This window comes from Saccopteryx leptura, chromosome 5, assembly GCF_036850995.1.
Source record: "Saccopteryx leptura isolate mSacLep1 chromosome 5, mSacLep1_pri_phased_curated, whole genome shotgun sequence".
Taxonomy (NCBI): Eukaryota; Metazoa; Chordata; class Mammalia; order Chiroptera; family Emballonuridae; genus Saccopteryx; species Saccopteryx leptura.
The window spans coordinates 96,409,329-96,422,428 of record NC_089507.1 but is presented as its reverse complement, the minus strand read 5'-3'; the positions used below and the strand labels follow the sequence as shown (position 1 = coordinate 96,422,428).

The window sequence follows — 13,100 nt, the reverse complement described above, 5'->3', positions numbered from 1 at the left end:
AGACAGACTCCCGCATGTGCCGACCGGGATCCACCCGGCACGCCCACCAGGGGGCGATGCTCTGCCCATCCGGGGTGTTGCTCTGTCGTGACCAGAGCTACTCTTGCACCTGGGGCAGAGGCCAAGGAGCCATCCCCAGCGCCCTGGCTATCTTTTGCTCCAATGGAGCCTCAGCTGCGGGAGGGGAAGAGAGAGACAGAGAGGAAGGAGAGGGGGAGGGGTGGAGAAGCAGATGGGTGCCTCTCCTGTGTGCCCTGGCCGGGAATCGATCCCGGGACTTCCGCACGCCAGGCCGACGCTCTACCACTGAGCCAACCGGCCAGGGCCTCATCTCCCATTTAGTTGGCTGTCTGTTTGTTTTGTCAGTTTCTCTTGCCGTGCAAAAGCTTCTTAGTCTGATGTAGTCCCATTCATTTATCTTTGCCTTCACTTCCCTTGCCTTTGGAGTCAAATTTATAAAGTGCTCTTTATAACCAAGGTCCATGAGTTTAGTACCTATGTCTTCTTCTATGTAATTTATACTTTCAGGTCTTATATTTAGGTCTTTGATCCATTTTGAATTAACTTTAGTACAAGGGGGCAAACTGTAGTTGAGTTTCATTCTTTTGCATGTGGCTTTCCAGTTTTCCCAGCACCATTTGTTGAAGAGGCTTTCTTTTCTCCATTGTGTATTGTTGGCCCCTTTATCAAAACATATTTGACCATATATATGTGGTTTTATTTCTGGACTTTCTATTCTGTTCCATTGGTCTGAGTATCTGTTTTTCTGCCAATACCATGCTGTTTTGATTATCATGGCTCTATAATATAATTTGAAGTCAGGTATTGTAATGCCCCCAGGTTTGTTCTTTTTACTTAGGATTGCTTTGGCTAATCGGGTTTTTTTATAGTCATATATAAACCTGATGATTTTTTGTTTCATTTCTTTAAAAAATGACATTGGAATTTTGATGGGAATTGCATTAAGTTGTATATCGCTTTGGATAATATAGTCATTTTGACTATATTTATTTCTATCCAATAACAAGGAATATTTTTCCATTTCATTATATCTTTTTTGATTTCCCTTAACAATGCTTTGTAGTTTTCATTATATAGGTATATTGCTACTTTTCAAAACTATTGGTTATTTCACTCTTTTAAAAGCCAAAACAGCTATATGATTTCTATAAGAATTTAGTTTCAAAAATTTATGTGTGGCTCTGGCCGGTTGGCTCAGTGGTGGAGCATCAGCCTGGTGTGCAGGAGTCCTGGGTTCAATTCCTGGCCAGGGCACACAGGAGAAGCGCCCATCTGCTTCTCCACCCCTCCCCCTCTCCTTCCTCTCTGTCTCTCTCTTCCCCTCCCGCAGCCAAGGCTCCATTAGAGCAAGTTGGCCCAGGTGCTGAGGATGGCTCTGTGGCTTCTGCCTCAGACGCTAGAATGGCTCCAGCCACAACAGAGCAACACCCCAGATGGGCAGAGCATCGCCCCCTGGTGGGCATGCCGGGTGGATCCCAGTTGAGCGCATGCGGGAGTCTGACTGCCTCTCCGTTTCCAACTTCAGAAAAATACAAAAAAAAAAAATTTAAGTGTATTCAGTAAAAATATTGGCATGATTAGTTCCGTAATTGGATGAAATTAAAATTTTTACATTATATTTTACATAAAAATAAACACACAACACTTAATAGGAAATCAAGCACATATTAAGTGTCTAGACAGGGAAGGTCTTCCAAATAGTATAAGTGATGGAAAGTATTTTTTAATGAAAGATTAGCTAGATTTGTTACACAAAATGTTTTTGAAACCTCTGTATTTTCAAATCCAAACAATTTTTTAAAAATCAAGTACAAAGATTATAGTTTTAATATGATTTACTACTATATGAAAGGTTTATTTCAATTGGTAAGAAATGCTACAAAACTCTAACATAGGGTAGTCAACCTTTTTATACCTACCGCCCACTTTTGTATCTGTTAGTAGTAAAATTTTCTAACCGCCCACCGGTTCCACAGTAATAGTGATTTATAAAGTAGGGAAGTAACTTTACTTTATAAAATTTATAAAGCAAGAGTTATAGCAAGTTAAAGCATATAATAATAATTATTTACCAAGTACTTTATGTTGGATTTTTGCTAAGTTTGGCAGAATAAATCTTTATAAAACAACTTACTATAGTTAAATCTATCTTTTTATTTATACTTTGGTTGCTCCACTACTGCCCACCATGAAGCTGGAATGCCCACTAGTGGGCAGTAGGGACCAGGTTGACTACCACTGATCTAACAGATAAATGTGCAAAAATGTCATGAAGAAACACTCCATAACTAAAGTAAGTCTAGAAAACAGGAGAACATTTCTTATTAGCAGTTTCACAGGCTTAAATTAATAGCAACTTGCTACTTTTTGTATCTCTAAATAGCATATTTTCCAAAATATTACCCAGTGCTTTATTAATATAGTTGTTGGTAGAAGTATTAGTGTGTTTTCTTTAAAAAAAATTTTTTTTTACTATAAATCAGAACCTTACATGTTTATATTTTTTTTCTGGGTGTTCTGAGTTCCTAGACTTATATTTGAGGTCCTTTTTTTAAGTGAGAGGAGGGGAAATAGAAATAGTGAGACAGACTGCTGCGTGAATCCAAATGGGATCAACTTGGTAACCCCTGTCTGGGACCTATGCTCGAATCTTCTGAGCTATCCTCAGTGCACGGGGCTGACACTTGGACCAGTCGAGCTATCCTCAGCATCCCGGCCGGTTCTTGAACCAGTTGAGCCACTGGCTGCAAGAGGGGAAGAGAGAAAAGGGAGAGAGGGAAAGGAAGAGAAGCAGGTGGATGCTTTTCATGTGTGCTCTGACCGGGGATTGAACCTGTGACGTCTGCATGTTGGGCCAATGCTCTATCCACTAAACCAACCTGCCAGGGCCACATTTAAGGTTCTGAAGTTAGACTAATATGTGTGATGTAGGTGATCAAGCTCCCCCCCACCCCCACCCATGGAGGTAAATCAGACTGTAACAAGGGGGATGTTTCTCCACATAATCTGGGTGAGCTCTTCCAGGCCACCTGCTGGTGTTTGATGGAGGCTGACTAAGCCTGTTACGCTTGGTGCCCAGGATGAAAGGCTGAGTAAAGCTCAGCGTTGATACCTAGATACTGAAAATTATCTTCTTTCATTACAAAATGAGTGCTTTTATAATGGCAATGTGTAATGCATCATGGGAAAAACAAAGAATGAAAAATTGATAAGTAAAGATTTTTAAATGAGGCCTTTGAAATACTTGAGAATTGAAAATGGGACCATGGTAACTCAAGGAAAAGGAAGTTTTAGATCTTCACCTTCCTCTTCAAATTTCACACTCTTCCCCTTTCTCTCCATGTGGAAGCTGCATGCAAGGAGGACGTTTAATCGGTAAAAACTGAGTCATAGATTAGACTTCCACAAATAGTACACGGCTGTCTCTATCTTAGCACCTCTCCGAGGCTTTCACAGCTCACCAGGGTTAGAATTACAGAATTCATAATCCCTTTGCTGTTTCAGCATCTGTTGTGGGTTAAATTGTGTTCTTCCAAAAGATAAATCCTCGTCCTGGCACCTGTGAATGTTACCTTTTTAAGAAATAGGTGGTTTTGCCCTGGCCGGTTGGCTCAGCGGTAGAGCGTCGGCCTAGCGTGCGGAGGACCCGGGTTCGATTCCCGGCCAGGGCACACAGGAGAAGCGCCCATTTGCTTCTCCACCCCTCCGCCGTGCTTTCCTCTCTGTCTCTCTCTTCCCCTCCCGCAGCCAAGGCTCCATTGGAGCAAAGATGGCCCGGGCGCTGGGGATGGCTCTGTGGCCTCTGCCTCAGGCGCTAGAGTGGCTCTGGTCGCAACATGGCGACGCCCAGGATGGGCAGAGCATCGCCCCCTGGTGGGCAGAGCGTCGCCCCTGGTGGGCGTGCCGGGTGGATCCCGGTCGGGCGCATGCGGGAGTCTGTCTGACTGTCTCTCCCTGTTTCCAGCTTCAGAAAAATGAAAAGGGAAAAAAAAAAAAAAAAAAAGAAATAGGTGGTTTTTTTAGATGTAAGGATCTCAAATGAGATCATTCTGGATTTAGGGTGGGCCCTAAATCCAGTGACTTGTGTGCTTATGCAAGGAAGAAGAGGGGCTCTTTACCTTGGTTGCAGAAGCAGGATGCTGAAGGGAATGTTACTGTTTAGAAAGCACCAGAATAAAATACATTGTGCTGCTGCTGTGGCTCAAAGGCCTACCACCTTTAGACGTTCACCTGTGGCAAGCATGGCTACCCTGCCAAGCTGAAGAAGAAGTGTACCTGGAGAGGGCCAAGGCTAAATGAGAAAACACTGTTGGGACTGGTGGGATGAGGCTGGTAAAAATTATACACCGTTTATTCAGGCGTGGATTCTATAAAGGAACAATACCTAAACCCAGGAGGGCAGCTGTTACAATATCCAGTTTATTTTAAAGTTTATGATGATTGGTCATGCAATAAATGTTCTTGTTAAAAAAAAAAAAGAAAGAAGGAAAAAGGAAGTTTGAGACAGAAAACACAGAGAAAAAGGCTATAGGAAGACAAGGCAGAGATTAAGAGTGACACGGCCACAAGCTAAGGAATGCCGGGGGCCACCATATGTTGTAAGAAGCAAAGACTCTGCCTGGTACCTCTGGAAGGAGCATGGTGCTGCCAGCACCTTGGTTTTAGACTTCTGGCCTTCATAACTGAGAGAACAGATTCCTGTTGTTTAAGCCACTTAGTTTGTGGTAATTTTTGTGGTGACTGTAGAAAACTGATAAAACATTTATCTGAAAATATTCTTTGAACACAAGCAGTGCTTCAGGATAAAAGATTACACGAAGAAGGGAAAATAAGCATCGAAAATATGGCACAAACAAAAAAACCGCTCATACACTTGCACTTTATATTTTGAGTAAAGGCTGTAATTCTAAGAACATACTACTCTAGCAGGTATGAAACAAGAAGTCACACTTCCTGAGTGAATACCAGTGGTTCCTTGAGCAAACCCAGGTGCTCTGGTCAGTAGCCAACTTGCAAGGTTTGAGTGAGGTGTTAGTCCAGAGTGGCCACCAGGGTTTCTGCTAGCAGACTAAATCGTTTTATCCTGTAGTTACAAATGGTAATAACAAGTGAACAGGAATAACATATTAATGAGATTTGTAGTCAGCTATAAAGTCCTGTGGTGTGGTCATTCTGACTTCACCACTGTGTTTAGATGTCCCACATCTCTCAAAGCATTAGCACAGCAACCATTTTTAGGTCAAGGTAAAAAATGTAAGAGAAACAACCCTTGGGACTGCAAGGAGGTGCCCGTGGCTTCATGGTGACGTTTCTCTTCTATGAGGTATCCCACATTTTGATTCAGTGTCTATTAACTTAAAGACCCTCGGGGAGTTTAGGTCAAACAATGGTTAGAAATTTGGGTTTGGCTATGCCCACCACATCAAACTTTCTCAGCTCCTTTTTCATTACAATCTTGCTAGCCTTCTCTTCAGGCCTGGCTGTGATCAGGGTGGGTGGTTCTGGGGGCAAAATGCTTTACCAGAGACTAGGCTGCTCATGGTGTGCGCTGACCGCAGGCAGCAGGTCTCAGGAACCTGTACGACAGAAGGGAGACTTGAACATGGAGGTTTGAATGATACCTTCAGGACTTTAAGAGCTTCAGATGTATTAGTAGGCATGGCTCCAACCTCCCCACTGCCAGAAATGGGTTTCTTATCTTACGGGTTCTGTAAGAAGGATTGTAACTTAAAATCATCCAGCAGGTGAGAAATACCCTGACTTAAAGTAGATCTGCAGCCATGTGGTGCTTTAGTGCTAGATGTGGGCTGGAAGTCAGTCTCCTAAACAACAGGGTTTGGTGTTCTTCTGTTAGGGCATCATTTGACCCAAAACTCCCAAATAATTGAAATGCTGCCAATCAGCAAATCATCCTTGTCATATTTCTCCGGTGAGTTTTTCTAAAGCAATGAATGGAAGCATTTATTTATTTATTTATTTGGTAATTGAGGTCCTAGGTAGATAGGCACCTCTCTCTGTAGGTGAAGTTCCAGCGGTGTGAGGCAGCCAGGTTTCCTTCACTCATTGCTCTGCCATCTGCTTCAGGCCCAGCCAACAGGACAGAGAGAAAGGGTTGGGACATGCCTGTTCTCATGAAGAGGGTGACATCAGAGCTGTGCCTGCTGTTCTCAATTCCTATGCTTCATTCCTGATAACGAGGCCTAACCGAATTGCTTGAGTGTCTATGGAGGGCATGCCACCAGTGAAAGTGTGAGGTTTCTCTTATTCCCGAGACAGAATGGTACTGAGGAGGGAGGGGTGACTGCATTTTCTCCTGCAATATGTCAGTTTATAGGTCTCCTCCTGCTTCATACTGATCACTAAAGGAGTGAGCTTCACTTCATGGTGTGTTAACTGTTAGGATTTAAAGTATTTTTACTATATCAGCCCTCAGGTTCTCTGGCCTTCTCTAATGTGGCATTTTGTAATTCCATACTGTTGTGTCTCTGGACCTGTGCAGAAGGGTATGTGTGCTGAACATGGTGTTGTAAACAGTATTTTAGGAGTCTGTCAGACTTGTGGGAAAGAGTACACTGTTTTGAAGGACTTGAACACTTCTTTTGTTTATTTAATCACCATGGCTTGGTTGTGTGTGGCCAACTTCAGTATCTATTCACCTGATGCCACTTGTTTCTGTTTGAAGGGGAAAGGCGTGGCCTGGTAACTTCACCTGCAGTTAATTAACAGCTAGATGTTCAGGGAAGAACTATAATTGTTCTTGACCCGAGACCAGGTAGGGAACTGGCCTGTGGACAAGAATGTTTCAAAACAGACTCCCATTTTTGCAAGGAAATGGCACTGAATGGCCTCAGGTTTCCTTCTGGTTTAAAAGTACATTGCATAATTTAGCTCAGAAATTATAGCACTAAGAGGGATTGATAATAACTGCATTCTAGCCTGTAGGTTTGGGGAAGCCTCTGTTTACCCAATTTGTCTGTAAAATAAGTTATGAAATTATAACTATTGATAGTTAGTTACAGCCTGTTCTTTAAATCCTATTATACGTTTGTTTGGCACTTGTGGTCAAGCACAGTCAGGAGCCTACACACTTGGGTGACCCCTTGTAGTTATCAGGAGTGGTCACATGATTGGCTGCTTCCTTCCAAATAGTCATTGTCTTGACATTGGAGGATAGCTGAGGCTTTGCCATTGAGACCTCCAGAGCCTTTGGTCTCACAGCACCTTCTGCATTTCCGAAGCTCACAGACCTTATGTCCTCACAGAGGCTGTAACCCTGGTTGCATCCTGATTTCCCCTGAACTGCACCAGGCAAAGACTTCCTTATACATTGTTGGTCAAATAAGTTTGTAAATATGATATATAGGTTTGCTTGCTTATAGTTTGCATTGGGTGTGGGGGATAGGCTGTAAGCAGGCAGGGTTGTTATACCCTAAGGCTTAGTTTTAAGACTAAGCCTTTCCCACCCTAAGTGACTTTGTATCAGAGAGTTCCTTGTTTGTATATTGGATTAAAGGTTTTGATTTCTACACTGTAAAATGAGGCAGACCGGGAGCTTGCTCTCTCTTGGTTCCTGAGTTTAGCATTAGAGAGGAGAGCAGAGAAAGGCCACATGGAGGAGAGGAGAAGCAGCCAAGATGGCAGAGTGCTGAAGGAGAAGTCAGTTTGTGCAGAGAGAAGGAGATGGGGAACAGAAGTGAATAAGGCTGGTGAGGTAGAAACCTTTGATTCTAGGAAACTCAGATAAGTCAGTGGCTTTGGGAGCCCTGAATGGAAAGGGAAGTGTTTTCCCACTGTGTGTATTTCTTGCCCGCCGGGTGCAAGCTAGGATAAAGATGATGGCCCACCAGTTCTTGGCTCCATTGTTTTATTACCGTCTGTCCGAATCAAATGCGAACCTGCATGGGCCAGGTGGCTGTGATGGTGGCCGTGGCTACTGGCCCTACACACATCATGTCAAGTTTCTTTTGATCCAGATATGCCCGGTGGAAGCAGCGTCTCTGCTCTTGTCTGGCACTGCTCCTGTCTGATTGACCACTGGAATGTGCTCTTGGGATGGCAGACACTTTGGATGGGGGCTCCAAAAACACTGGGCCATGACTTGGTTTCCAGCACGTACAATGCCCTGTTTCTGTGCAGTTGTAGAAACCATTCATTTTATTAATTTACTTACTTATTACCATGATTTTGAACTCACAGTGACACTCTGCCTTTCTGCCCTCTAAAGCACACTGGTCAGCCCTCTTAGAGTTACATCCCTGATACCCTGGTATTTTTCCCTTTTTTGTCATTAAGTTCTGATAAGAAAAACAATTGTGAAATGGGTGTTCAGTGTTTCTTCAATAAATGAAGCCAGAATCTTTCCAGAATCTCTAGATGTTTGTCCCCAGGAGTCCAAAAGCTATTTTGAATCCCTTCCATAGCAAATAACCAAGGAACCAAGGACCTAATAAGCTCATCTCCCACTTCACTTGATATCTGAGAAATGCATTAGTTTCCAACACCTTTTAATCCATTGTTGGCATGTCATATCTAATCATGGGCAGAACAGTTTCGCTGTGGAATGAAATGCCATCCACAGTAGCAGGCCAGGAATGTCTGGGCTGTCATTTATATGTGGCTATCGCTTGGCCTGGCAGATGTGCCAATCTCGGCCACAGGGGTCTTTCAAGGTAAGAACCAAGTGGCCTGGCATCCTTTGCAAAGCTTTCACAATACTGAAGTGTAACATGTATCACAGAGACTTAATAGTTAGTGAGGGCAGGGTGTCAGGAGAACAACCTGCCAGTTCTAGTGAGTGGTAAATAAGAATTTACTTGTTAGCCAGAAAATACTACCTTTCTCTCCCTATCAGGGAGAACTTGTCATTTAAAAATAATAGCAACAAAGATCTTAAAAGATTTGACTTATGTTAGTGATGTGTCCCGGGCTACATGACTTGGAAGAAAACTGGAATGGCCAGTTGTTGCCTCTCTAATGCTCTCCCACCAGTACATTTACCAACATTTCCCCTTTTGTCAGTATTTATGATATTTCTCATGTTTTTCTTTTTTTCCCCCCTATTATTTTCCTTTTAGACTATGTAGTCAGCTACTTTATACCTAAGTGTGAGTAAAAGACAGTGTAATCAGCCATCTCTGTTGAGAAGTAACTTTTGTGTCTTTTTAGGAAAAAGGGGGGGGCAGTCACCTAAACAATGAAGAGGCTGATTTGTTGTGACAGTAACTGTCTTTGGATGAACACTAAGTATTGGTAGTATTTCCTCTTTCTCCCTTCTTCATTTCCACCTTCTCGGATTAAAACATTCTCATGCTCTGTAAATTGAAAGTAAAAATTAAAAAAAAAAAGATATGAAGTTTTAATTAAGCAGCATTCGTTGTATGCAGACACTGATGGTGCTTAGCAGACCCTGGGGTGCACTGTGGACGGCAGGGAGCAGAGGCTGGGAGTGCGGATGCCTGGGTGTGGGTAATGGGGTAGTACATTTCCATTATGTGTAGAAGAGAGTATAGACCCCAGAGATATTTGTGCATTGAGTTGCTCTGCCCAGCTTTTAGAGACCTTAGACTTTGATATGACCCATTTCAGGGCAGTGTGACTCCTTCTTGCTGGTTTTCACAAAGATGTCCTGTGACAGGTGTGCACCTCGAACCTGTTGACCATGTTTGTTCCTGTTTCCAGTGTTTTAATCAGGTTTCCAGGTCACTTGGAAACATAGGAGGATATGAAGAAACAGCTGAGTTGCATCTGTGAGGGATGCAGCACAAACTGTGGGGCGGGGTGGGGGGGTTGATTGGGGGGGTTATGGTGGCTTCACACCTGGGACCTGCAGTGACATTTTTGCAGTGAGCATTGTTGCTCTTTTTCACCCAGCCCCACCATGGGCAAGTGTCAGCATAGTGATTCCTGACCTAGGGTATTCATGAGGACTCGCTGTTGTGGGTCCTTGAGCAGGGAATGGAGTCATATGTGTGGACAGTGGAGGTCTCTGTGGGTTTGAAGTTGGGTGTCAGATGGGTGAGGAACAGGGCATGTGACAAAGAGCCATCCTGTACTTGGAAATGTTTCCGTGCCTTAGCTGTGATATGCCATTAATATCCGGTCTCCATCTGTGCAGAACTCCTAGCTCAAAATTTGTCATGCAATAGATACACAGTGTGTATCCAGCAAAAAGTCATGTGTTACCTGAATCTAAAATATGGACTACAGTGGGTTTTGATACGGATAAAATTAAGATCAACAGTGGATTTTCTTTTTTTATTGTAAATACACACAACACCCAGTTTACTATCATAACCATTTTTAAGTGTATAGTTCAGTGATACTGAATACATTCACACTATTGTGCAGCCATTAGCACTGTTCATTCCCCTGTAACTCATTTAATCTTGTAAAACTGAAACTCTATGCCTATTAAATAATAAATCCTCATCCCCTTCCCCTCAGCCCCCGAAATTCTACTTTCTGTCTGACTTTTACTACTTTGTGTACCTTATATCATATAAGTAGAATCATATCGTATTTGTCTTTTGTGACTAATTTCTCTTAGCATAATGACCGCAAGTTCATCCATGTTGTGGCATTTGTCAGAATTTCCTTCCTTCGTGTACACATCACATTCTGTTATCCATTCATTCATTGATAGATCCTTAGATTAATTCCACTTATTAGCTACTGTGAATAATGCTGCTATGAACATGGGTGTACAAATATCTCTTTGGGACCCTGTTTTCAGTTCTTTTGGGTATGTACCCAGAAGTGGAATTGCTGGATCACAGTGGATTTTTTTTTTTTTTTTAGCGAGAGAGACAGAGATGAGAAGCATCAACTTGTAGTTGCGTCACTTTAGTTGTTCGATTGTTTCTCATACATGCCTCAACTAGAGGGCTCTAGCCAAACCCAGGACCCCTTGCTCAAGCTAGCAACCTTTGGGTTCAAGCCAGCAACCTCACACTCAAGGTGGTGAGACTGTGCCCCAGCCAGCTACTTTGGGTTTTGAACCTGAGACCTTAGCGCCCCAGGTTGACGTTCAGTACATGGTGGGTAGCACCCACTGTGCCACCACCGGTCAGGCCGTATGTGGATTTTTATGTGGATAAGTTCTTAAATTTCATCTTTTTCTTTTAAAGTGGACTTAAAGTCCTTATTGACTTACTGCCGTAAAGGTGAAAGACTGGGGTTCCAGGCTGACCACTGTGTTGATATAACATTTCTTTTTTTTTTCTTTTTTTTTTTTTCCCTGAAGCTGGAAACGGGGAGAGACAGTCAGACAGACTCCCGCATGCGCCCGACCGGGATCCACCCGGCACGCCCACCAGGGGCTAGGCTCTGCCCACCAGGGAGTGATGCTCTGCCCCTCCGGGGCATCACTCTGCCATGACCAGAGCCACTCTAGCGCCTGGGGCAGAGACCAAGGAGCCATCCCCAGTGCCCGGGCCATCTTTGCTCCAATGGAGCCTTGGCTGCGGGAGGGGAAGAGAGAGACAGAGAGGAAGGAGGGGGGGGGGTGGAGAAGCAAATGGGCACTTCTCCTATGTGCCCTGGCCGCGAATCGAACCCGGGTCCCCCACACGCCAGGCCGACACTCTACTGCTGAGCCAACCGGCCAGGGCATAACATTTCTTATCCCTCAGCTGACACTTAAACCAATTTCAGAAATGCTATCAGTTGGCCCACATTTATCAATCTGGTTTAGTCTTGCCTTTTATATTTGTGTTTTCATCTGTATTTTAGCCATGTAGTTGCTATTCTGTGGAATGTTTGTCATAGAATTCTATTTTGTCAAAGTTACTGCCAACGCTTCCTGACTATAAGTAGAAAGAGTTAAAACCAAGTCCTTTTATTCTTGGTTTTTTGCTTACTTGCCCCCCCAAATCACACCAGAAGTACAAAGATCATTCATTTGGGGACAGGTGTGTAATGGATCCCACCTCTGAGCAGTGTCTCAAAAGGTGCCTAGCAGAATGGAGAGGAAGAGGCAAAAAACTTTGGAAAGTAAATACTAGTTTGCTTTTAGAATGTGGATTTTGGTATTTTGATGTGTCTTTTGGAAATTAATTTGTGTAGAAAGAGTTAAGGCCATGAGTGTAGATGCATTCTTGAAAGTAGAGAATTCAGAGAGAATGTACTTTTATTGTTAAATCCATTGTATTTGGCATACTTTGGTGAAAATTTTACTTCTAAAAAATGTCATAAAACTAATTTTATTAAAATTTATTTTGAATTAAGAAACTTGATGGCTTTTTGTGTCTTGGTGAGTAGGACTGGGTATATGAAGAATAATGGATATTATTATACAGGTGTCACATGTTGGTCCTCAGCTGTAGGTGGGTGGGCAGGTGCAGTTGTATGAAAAGCATTTCATGGTGGTATAAATATAAACATCTGGATTATGCATTTAGAATAAAAACAGGATAAAAAAATAAAAAAAATTAAAAACAAACAAACAAAAAAAACAGGATATAGCATCTTCATCCCTCCAAAGAACTTTCCAAATAGAAACTGAACTGCTCTAGGTTGATGGCAGCTACTGGGGCCTATTTGCACAGCACACCTTTCATGAAAGGAGTTTACCGTATTCTATATTTTCCTAAATTTTCTTTATATTTGACAGTTCACATCCTAGTTCATTCTTATTTCATGTAAACTCTTACAGGTTTCTATAAGCTCTGTAGTCCCCTCTCTGTTGTTCTTCTTTTATTCAATATGTAAATTTTCAAAATACAAAACAATTGGTGTCAGCAATTAGGGAAATTCAGAGCACCTGGTTTTACAGAGAAATGAGGGCATGGAGCAGAGGTGTTCTTTCTCAGCCACGGTGGGTGACATGACCAGCCAGCAACTCATCCAGAGCTTCTTGAAAGTGCAGATTTCTGGGCCCAGCCCCACTCAGTCAGAACCGGGGTCCATCCAGTTTGAGTTTCAGAACTTCTGATCTAGACAAGTCATGTCAACCTTTGTGTCTAGATTCCTGGACTAAATATACCTGACATCAGATAATTGTGAGAATTAAATATATGAGCTGCCTAGTTTATAACAAGTGCTCAGAGTTGGTTCTGTTTTCCTGGCTTTTCTTTTTCAAC

General features: G+C 42.8%; 1 protein-coding gene and 1 pseudogene across 4 annotated transcripts in view; both read left to right on the top strand.

The window, feature by feature from the left end:
- DIP2C (disco interacting protein 2 homolog C) overlaps positions 1–13,100 on the top strand; it is a 471,590-nt gene that overhangs the window by 188,137 nt on the left and 270,353 nt on the right. The gene's annotated exons all lie outside the window — the stretch shown is intronic.
- Positions 4,158–4,449, top strand: LOC136405587 (large ribosomal subunit protein eL37 pseudogene; annotated as a pseudogene).